Source organism: Salminus brasiliensis, chromosome 14 (assembly GCF_030463535.1).
Source record: "Salminus brasiliensis chromosome 14, fSalBra1.hap2, whole genome shotgun sequence".
NCBI classification, from domain to species: Eukaryota; Metazoa; Chordata; class Actinopteri; order Characiformes; family Bryconidae; genus Salminus; species Salminus brasiliensis.
Genome location: NC_132891.1, coordinates 24,921,435 through 24,931,744, shown reverse-complemented (window position 1 = coordinate 24,931,744; position 10,310 = coordinate 24,921,435).

The window sequence follows — 10,310 nt, the reverse complement described above, 5'->3', positions numbered from 1 at the left end:
TCTCTCTATCTCTCTCTCTCTCTCTCTCTCTCTCTCTCTCTCTCTCTCTCTCTCTCTTTCGCACACACACATATACACACACTCTCCCTCTTTCTCTCTCACATCCACAAGCTCGCTCTGGCGCGCGCTCTCTGGCCCCGCCCCTGCCTCACAAGCCCCACCCACACGGTTCTCTTACTCTGCCATCACGTCAAACCCCGCTTCGAGCACCAACACCCCCCGCGCCTCCCCATCTCCAGTTTAAGGGAGAAACCGGTTAAGGGATTGGGTAGCGTTTTATTTACTTCACTGCAGTGTCCCCCGGCTCCTCATACAGTCTACAGCGCCGGCCTGCTGCTCCTAACACACTTCATTCACCTCAAGAAGGACTTGATCATCAGCTGGTGGGACTCAGGTGCGGGGAGAGCATGACACTGGGACTGCAACACTGGTGAAAGGCAGGGGAGTTGGTAGGTGGAGCACAGGAGTGCTGAACACAGTGACATGAACTACTGTGGGGAAGCAGGAGCCCATGAGGGGGGACAGGGCTTTCGGGGATGGAGGCCACATATATGTCCTCGCTGTGACGGAAACATCCTGTATCTCCAAAATGAGAGAGAAACAAACCTTCTTAACTTTCAATGGAAGTCAGTTTGGAGCATTTCTATTGGTCCATTCATCATGAAATTCTGACATAATTAAAAAAAGAACAAATACCAGATTTACATAAAGTCAAAAAGTGAAATAAAAAAATAGAGACACGAGGTTCTTGCATGGCAGTAATTTTGCTAAATGTCCTTTAGCTAGTTGTACCTTGACCCATTACACATTAACAGCAATCAACAAGCCTAATACTATCATGGCATCCATGGCTCTGGTGGGGGTATTTAAACTTCTGAGCATAATATGGATATAAAGTGTTTAAGATACCAACATGTCATATAATCATAACTGTGATCCAAATAGGCTGTTTCATAAACATTCAGGTTCATCTTAGATCCTAATGGGTGGAGAGGTCTACATTCAGAGCATTGCTTGAGAAATAGTAACTGCATTACATTGCAATTGTAATTACTATTATTTTTATTAGCCATTAAAAACCCATTATTTTATTATTTCTAGCCCAATATTATTAATGCTCTGGGGTCCATGCGGTCCTAGATATGACACTGTCAGGAGTAGAGCTGGAAAACAACTAATGCAACTATATATTTATACAACTAAAGCCGGTACTATTGGTGGTTAACTACTGGTTGACGCAAAAGTGTATCACTGGCCACTAATAGGCCCTAACCACAACGCACACCTGATTCACAAAGGACTTGCTCATTAGCCAAGTGCTGAATACCAATCCAGTCCTTGGAGACACCTTGACAGTGCAATTTTTTGTTCTTTCCCAGGTTAAACAACCTCCACTAATAGTCAAATTTAAACTAATGAGTGGATTTTAAATGTACAATGCAGAAAAAAACAAAGTGGAGTTATGTTTAAACTTACTTTTGGGAGAAGGACCATGCCATGAAGTCCACCTCCTCCTCTCCTCGTCACTTCCCTCTCAGTATATGGGGGATTATATGTGATATGGTTATATGGTTATATGATTATATGAAATGGGCACTAATAAAAATGGTGTGGGGGTAATTAAATAAATAAATAAATACATTAAAATACATTCAGAGGTCCTAGAGCTGTTGCACATGAGCTTAAGGTCACCATGCCCAATGCCAAGCATCTGATGTGTGAGGAGGTAGAAAGCCCTCCAGCGCTGGGCTGTGGAGCAGTGGAGCTGTGTTCTCTGGAAATGACAGAGCTCCATTCAATATCTTTGGGATGAGTTGGAGTGGTGTTTGCGGTCCAGAACCAATCATCCAAAATAAGTGCCTGACCTCACAGATGCTTTTGTGGCTAAATGCAATCAGAATTTCGCAGCAATGTTCAGACATGTGGTATAAAGTGTTCCTAGAAGAATAGAAGCTGTTAGTGCAGCAAAGGGGGACAAACTCCTATTTAATACCCATGATTTTAGAAGAATGAGTAGGCGTCTACAAAATATTTTGGACACATGGCGTGTTTTTTTAACATTTTTCTGAAAATATCATTATATTATTATATTATTATATTATTAAAAACAAAATATAGGACCATACAAACTTCCCAAACTGAAAATGCTGACTGAGTTCAGTCCTCAGTCCCTGCCCTCCGCATAAACATATTAGCACAATGACGTGGACATGACAGGCCTCATCTTAGATCAGCAGTCTGACTGAGACACTCATACATGTCATCGTTCAGTTGTCCAACCAGGATGACTAACTCAGACTCAGGCTGGCCAAAAATATATGGACATCGCTAAATATTGAGTTGAGGTATTTCAGGGACAACCACTGCTAACAGGTGTACAAAATTAAGCACACAGCCATGCCGTCTCCACTGACAAACATTTCTGCCTGATGTCCTGATGTCATTGTGAAATGCGCTGTTATTGTCAAATGGAAGTGTATAAGAGCAAAAGCCACTCAGACCGCGCAAACTCACAGAGCGGGGGCACAGAGTCCACAGAGCGTGTAAAAATTGCCTGTCCTCTGTTGCATCACTCCTGCCCCTGGACGCATCAGCACAAGAGCTGTGCATCTTGAGCTTCATGAAATGGGCTTCCATGCCCTAGCATTACTAGGCACAATGCCAAATGCCAGCTGGAGCGGTGTAAGACACGGTGACACTGGACTCTGGAGCAGTGGACATGTGTTCTGGCCTCACTGACTGGCAGTCTAATGGACAAATTAGGGTTTCGGCAGATGCCAGAACATCACTACACCCTCCAGACTACTTAGTGCCAATATTAAAGTTTGGTGGAGGAGGGACAATGGTCTGGGACTGTTTCCCAGGCTTTGACTTAGCTCTTTAGTTTCAGTGAAGAGTAGAGCTGTGTATTGGCAAGAACCTGGCCTGGACGATACACATCACAATACTGCTTAGAGAACGGTCTGGGCGTGGTCTTAAAATTCTGATAAACCTGCATGACTGACAGCCTTCTATCAATTTGGGGTACGTTACCATGCTAATGCACAAAATGACTTGAGACAGACAAATTGAGTTTTTTACTTTGAATTGCGGTTGGGATTTCACAGATCGTAAGGGTTTTCTCTGCTTCGGCAGATGGCTACATGCTGTGTCTGGCTACGGTGCAGCATTGGGACCTCCCGTTCATCCCGAGACCCACACGTTCAATTTTGTGGTGAAGCTTAGAGCTTATTTAGCTTTAGCTCGCCAGGTTTAGCTGTAGGTCTCCAAATTGCTCAGACTCGAAGACAGGGCAGAGCCACATTAGGGGAAAGGCTGATATAAACCAGACCAATTTCAGGACCACCCAGTCTACATTGAGAGGAAAGTGATACTGGTGAAATACAGCAGACATTTATTAGACTTTGGAAAGATATTCATAAGACTTTTTATGTTTAAACACAACCCAACCACTGTCTGCCATGAATATTTTGGAATTCGATGCATTATTGCAAAACATATCACAATACTTTCAATATATTGATCTTTTCTTCTACCCCTGATGAGTAATGTTAATGCAACAGCACACAAAGACAAGATCCACCTTATTCCACCATGCCCACTTTCAAGAGTTTGTTCATGCCGCCTTTGTGTTAGAATTTCTGGTCATTTAGTTTCTAATGGTTTACGGTCTTATTATTAAAAGTGAAGGCAGTCTGAAGTGGGCTACTGATGTGGACACTGATCAAAAAGCCCCACAAAGTGGCTAGCTGTGCTAAACCAACAATCAAACAGGCTGTTTAATGATATTAAGAGCTAATTAGAGCAGTTTCTCTCAACCCTGGTCCTGGAGGCCCACTGCCCTGCACATTGTAGTGGATTTAGAGGACCTGGTAATGAGCTGATTAGCTTCTCAGGTGTGTTCGGAGCAGGGAAAGCACTAAAACATGCAGGGTAAAGTGCCTTCAGGACCAGGGTTGAGAAACACTGATTTAGAGCAAAGCTAACTATCTTTTCCACACAACACAGAAAAGATCAGTGTTGTGAAGAACCACATCCAAGGAAGAGGACCAGCGTCTGTGGGTGCAGGTGCTAAATTTAAAACATCTACACAAACGTCTGCTGAGAAACGTCTGCTCTTACTGTTTTGTGGAGGAGAACTTAATCTACAGTGGACAGTAATACAGTAATTGACATCATAGGTAGATCTTCAACTATGAGAGACAAAATGAGACAAAAAAATCTGAAAATCACATTGTCTGATTTTTAAAGAATTTATTTGCAAATAATGGTGGAAAATAAGTATTTGGTAACCTACAAACAAGCAAGATTTCTGGCTGTCACAGACCTGTAACTTCTTCTTTAAGAGGCTTCTCTGTCCTCCACTCATTACCTGTATTAATGGCACCTGTTTGAACTCATTAACAGTATAAAAGACACCTGCCCACAACCTCAAACAGTCACACTCCAAACTCCACTATGGTGAAGACCAAAGAGCTGTCGAAGGACACCAGAAACAAAATTGTAGACCTGCACCAGGCTGGGAAGACTGAATCTGCAATGGGTAAGCAGCTTGGTTTGAAGAAATCTACTGTGGGAGCAATAATCAGAAAATGCTAGACCTACAAGACCACTGCTATTCTCCCTCGATCAGGGGCTCCACGCAAGATCTCAGCCCGTGGGGTCAAAATGATCACAAGAACGGTGAGCAAAAATCCTAGAACCACACGGGGGGACCTAGTTAATGACCTGCAGAAAGCTGGGACCAACGTTACAAAGGCTAACGTCAGTAACACACTACGCCGCCAGGGACTCAGATCTTGCAGTGCCAGACGTGTTCCCCTGCTTAAGCCAGTACATATCCGGGTGCGTCTGAAGTTTGCTAGAGAGCATTTGGATGTTCCGGAAGAGTATTGGGAGAATGTCTTGTGGTCAGATGAAACCAAACTAGAACTGTTTGGTAGGAGAACTGTGTTTGGAGGAGAGTGAATGCTGAGTTGCATCCAAAGAACACCATACCAACTGTGAAGCATGGGGGTGGCAACATCATGCTTTGGGGCTGTTTCTCTGCAATGGGACTAGGACGACTGGTCCGTGTACATAAAAGAATGAATGGGGCCATGTATTGTGAGATTTTGAGTGCAAGCCTTCCTTCATTAGCAAGGGCATTGAAGATAAAATGTGGCTGGGTCTTTCAGCATGACAATGATCCCAAGCACACTGCCAGGGCAAAAAGGAGTGGCTTTGTAAGAAGCATTTCAAGGTCCTGGAGAGGCCTAGCCAGTCTCCAGATCTCAACCCCATAGAAAACCTTTGGAGGGAGTTGAAAGTCTGTGTTGCCCGCCGACGGTGTGTGCCAACCTTGTGAAGACTTACAGAAAACGTTTGACCTCTGTCATTGCCAACAAAGGATGTATAACAAAGTATTGAAATGAACTTTTGTTATTGACCAAATACTTATTTTCCACCATTATTTGCAAATAAATTCTTTACAAATCACAAAATTCTCATTTTGTCTATCATAGTTGAGGTCTACCTATGATGTCAATTACAGGCCTCTCTCATCTTTTTAAATGGGAGAACTTGCACAATTGGTGACTGACTAAATACTTTTTTTTCCCCACTGTATATGGCTCCAGTTTGTGAGACTATCAGGTCAGAGCTAATTTAGCGAATAGCCTCACAAGCACCCAACGAGTCTGCTTCACCTGAGCTGTATAACCGAGCCATTTCTCTGGGTATGGGTGTGCTGGTGTTGGTTTCCCCTTTACAGAATGGTAAAAGCAGATGTGTAGACGTTTGGGTGAATGTTTTATACTTCTTTATACATCTTCAACTACAGATGCAGGTCCTCTTCTTTAGAAGGCACTGGATCTTCTGTTGTTTACGTGAAATTCAGCCTCTTGCAGAGCATGTTATACTGTATATTATACCAATGGATCCATGTCATACCGGAGGTTCTAAGAGAGCATACAGAGATGGTTAGATGTTAAAGCGTCTAGGAATTCCACACATTATCCAATGGACTTGTACAGAATTCCTAAAATGCTAAAAAATGATGTCAGCAGTTGCACCAGGCCTGTCCTCTCCCTCATTCAGGTTTTCTGCAATGAGACTCACTCTTTTTTTTTATTCATAAATCCTAAATGCCCCACTGACGCCCACACAGGTCTAATCGTCTTGCTGTCTCTCTGTGCGCAGGCCTCAAATCTGATAGCTTTAATGCAGGAGGCTTTTCAGGCCAAGAAGAGAAAGCTTTTATCTGCTGAAGAGTGCTCAGGAGTGCTGCTAGTGCAGCAACCATATGCAAACGTGCATGTGCAAAACACAAATGCAGTGATATGCTAATACCACAAAACTGAGGCTAGCATAAACACAAACACATAAGAAGACTTACAATTGTTATTTTACAGCAACGGCCTCCATTAGGCATTTTGCAACAGTTGCATTAGGCTGTTGCAAGTGCAGAGGGCCGGAAAGCCTGCCAGGCTGGGCATAAAGAGATGAAGCCCCAGATTTAAAAACAGCAGACCTGCAAACAGCACATGCATGAACCTCCCTGCTCTGCATATGCAGGCACACATGCATGCATACGCCACTGCCCAAAATATCAGTGAGGCGTGCCCGGTAAAGTGGAGCAGTTTCAGCTGAGGGGGTATATATAATTCAGAGGTGAGGGTCTGCGAGGGAGAAGCCGCTTCCTCGGGGAGCAGCTGTGCATTAGCTCTGCAGGTAGTGCAGCCTTTAGGAGGCCACCACTGGAGGCGCAGCAGACAGCCTGCGTCTCACCAATGCTCATTAAAGGTGCCTTTTTTATCCTAATCTTGGTCTGCCACATCTGTAGCATGCAAGTTACAACAACATACAATATATGGTGCAGGTCAGCAGGTTTACTGCTCACTGCGGAATTTTAGGTATATTTCACAATCTAAAGAAATTCGTTTTTAAAATGCTGCAGTATTTATTCACAAGGAGTGTTAATTTCCAACCTCGTGCAGTTTGATTAGATAACAGTTCAAATTTAATGATTTTTGTAGAATTCAGTATTATTCATTAAAATAAAATAAAAAAAATCATCAAATACAGCTCTAAAGTGGAACAACTGTCTAAGTGTTGGCCATATTGCCAGGTCCCAGCAAACAAGCTGGGTGGATCTCTCATGGATGAAACGTGGGCGGGCACTGGCTATAAGTGGGTTTGTACAAATGTTATTACTGGGACCCAGTTGGACTTCCAAAATAGGCCCATCGATTCAGCCCATTCATTTCACAGATGGAGCCCATGCTTAACCCCTCCTGATCCCATCACTGACCTTGGAGGCGTCCAAATGTTGGGCCAACATGGAAAACAGGAGAGTTTTGCTTGATCAGCACCCATTTGCTTTCAAAGGCGAGAACATACGTCTACGGTTAAAGGCGCTAAAATGAAAACATTCACCCAAATGCTCATACGTCTGCTAATGGCTCACTTACGAAGCCCCAGTGAAGCTGATGTGTCAGGTGCTTGTGAGGCCATTAGGTTGGGTTCTAGGCTAACGTCCTAGCTAACAGCTAACAGCCCTGGACGTTTGGGTGAACGTTTAAATTTAAGCGCCTTCAACTACTGCCGTGGGTCCTCTTCTTTGGAAAGCGGTGGATATAAACGATATGGTGCCCCAAGTTATATGGTGATATGGTGTTGTGTTCGAAAGCTAACTTAGCTAGCTATGCTCTAAATTATAGCAGTTGAATAGCCTATTTTATTAGGTGTTAAATAGCCAGTTGCAATGTTGGGTTAGCATAATCAGCAGTAGTCCACTTCAGACTGCATTCACTTTGAACACAATATGACCACAAACCATCTGATACAAAATGACTGGACATTCTAACACAAAGGCGGAAGAAACACAGTAAATTGTGTTCAATGCCAGATGCCCAATAAAATACATGTAATTAACATGTTTAATTGACAAAAACACATTTAAAATGCCCAGCCAATGAGACAATTCTGTTTTTATTATTCAGATTGTAAAGCAGTGATCCTGTAAAAGAGCATTTTTGAGAGAGGATCAGAATTCTCAGCAAGAACAAAGTAAGTTAGAGTCATTTCTATTGGTCTATTGATCCAGAATGATTGACACAGTGTACAGAGCAGTTACAGGGCTCAAACCATGGCGAAAACTAAAACCAGACAAAAATGGAAAAACATTGGAATTCAGTGTATGTGGTCTTGTGATGGGTGGTGCCATTCGAATGTAGCCCTTACTGGCAGCACATCTCTCTCCGTCACTCTCTTACACACTCTCTTTCTCCACAGTGTCCCACTTCGACTCCTCCTGGGCTCCTCTGCTTTAGCTTCCTCTCGCTGTGCTGTAATTAAAACGGATACTTTACTGCAGTCCCGTGCTGTTTTTCTCCTCCCACACCCACTAAATCAGCCATTAGTAGTTTCCCTTTCTTGAAAGTCGATTCATTTGGCTTTACTCCGAATGCTGGCAACCATTCAAGCTTGGAGAAAAAGCACAACCACATTTCCAAAAAAGATACAAGAGGACTTTAAAGGCCTTTTTTATGTGCTGATGGGTAGGTGGGAGCTCACTTGGGATGGAGGAAAGCGGGCCAGTGAGGAGTGTGCTGTGGAAAGTGGACAATTAGAGGCATGATGTAAAATAAATGCAAAGAAAGAGCTAGGGTTGACTGACTCTTTATTAAAAATAAATGCTTGTGCAACATCAGAAAGAAAGAAATGAACTCACATGCTGAAGCATATGTCCTTCTGTGCACTGCAAGATGCATGTCTTGGTGAGTAAAAGCTTCCTAAATGTACATCCATCCATCCATACATCTTTTTATCTGCTTCTTGGTCAGGGTCACAGTGGGTCTGGACAGGGGAGCCGTATGGGGGGAAAAGTTAGGCCGATTCTAAGACCTGTGGCTGGCAGGGGCTGCTGGGAATCACTAGGTGCAAGGCAGGAGTACTCCTAGCAGAGAACCAGGTGTTTTTGAGGGGTTAGGAGGAAAACCACACAAAGCTCCTCCCAGACGATGGAGCCGACAGACAGTGACATGAGTAAGGATTGAACCCAGCACACCAAGCCCCTGGAACTGTCAGGTGCACACACTACCTGCTGCACAACCAAGCCACCTGCTTAAATGTACAATATACATTTTTATGAATGATCAAGTAATCAATTTTGTCCTGAAAACCCATTTCAAGAAAGAGTCCTAATGCAGGACCTCCAGGGCAATATATTGTAAATTACTGTTAATATATATATATATATATATATACATTTTTTTTTTTTTAGGTATTTGCATGTTTTTTGCATGTCTATACATTGTATATAATAACACTGTACTTCTACTGCTGTTGACTTCTCATCACTACCTCGAGCCAATGCAACAAAATTTAGTTCGCAAACAAAATTTAGCGCACGGTACAGTGTAAATTTAAACAACAATAAAGTCTGTCTAAGTATAAGTTAAGGCTTATGATTGTATTGTATGTCTTAACTGAATCATTTGATGTTCAGGCAAAGTGTAGTGCATATTGATTATTGTGTATCTAGGTATCCATACTGACTTTTGTATTCGGCAGAATCTAGCTTTAGGTATCTTTTGGATTATAGCCTATACAAACTAGCAACTTGCAAATACCTATGAAAAAATAGGCAGTCAGGCTGTTTATTACTGTACGAGAGATCAGCATTCTAATTTCAAATTGAGATTATGTGGATGTTTAAAGGTATCAGCAAAATCAATGTAATTATTATTAACAAATGCAACACTAACATTAGATAAATTGAGTTAGCCGGTTACCCTGTCCGTCCTACATAAAGCTAAATCCTCACACAGCATTTTTTGTTGTTGTTGATGATACATGAAACTTTTAACTACAAACAGTCATGCTCTCCTGAGATCCTACTGATCTGGGTTTCCTCTTTTTCACACCACAGCAATCCAACAGAGAGTGCCAACAGTGAATCAGCAGTTGTTGAGATAGCTGAAGATAGCGGAGAGATCTGCAGGTACCCTGTACATTTTTAGCCTGTTACTTTTTACTTAGTTAATCAGCTTTACCACCCTAAAACACTGTTTAAAACTAATCTGATCACTTAAACCACTTCAGGAGGTGGTCTGAGACGCATTTGAGCCACGTTGTAGCAGTGTAACACATCCATCTTTCCAAGACTCCAACCAAAACCCCTCCCAGTACAACCAAAACACCAGTAATAACTGCTGCACAACAAGCGAATTTGTATATTCTGTCCCAAAGAGCAATCGGATTTCAATCTGACTAACCAGACAGTCATTTGGCTGCTAAGTGGAAATGCACATGGCACAACATCTTAT